Here is a 358-nt window from a genome sequence, read left to right as displayed (position 1 = left end):
CGCGCACTGACACGCTCCCCTGTCTGGAAGTCTGACAAAAGTTGAAAAATTTTCTAAGTCCCCAAAAATTTTTTTTTTCAACTTTTTTTCAATTTTCCCCCTGTGGGATATATATTTTACCCACACTTTTGGAGCCCTCCTGGGATGCCCTCTAACATACTAGAACCTCATTTTGTGGAAGTTTTCACAAAATTGTGAAATTTTCCAAAAAGTCAGAAATTTTGCAAAAACGACTAAGTATCAAGGACTCATCGCGCGAATCGCTCTGGAACTGAAATCGGATGCGCGCACTGACACGCTCCCCTGTCTGGAAGTCTGACAAAAGTTGAAAAATTTTCTAAGTCCCCAAAAATTTTTT

The sequence above is a fragment of the Phyllobates terribilis genome, unplaced genomic scaffold, assembly GCF_046119375.1.
Source record: "Phyllobates terribilis strain yellow unplaced genomic scaffold, ASM4611937v1 Scaffold_6542__1_contigs__length_43759, whole genome shotgun sequence".
Classification (NCBI taxonomy): Eukaryota; Metazoa; Chordata; class Amphibia; order Anura; family Dendrobatidae; genus Phyllobates; species Phyllobates terribilis.
This window is presented reverse-complemented; position numbering follows the sequence as displayed.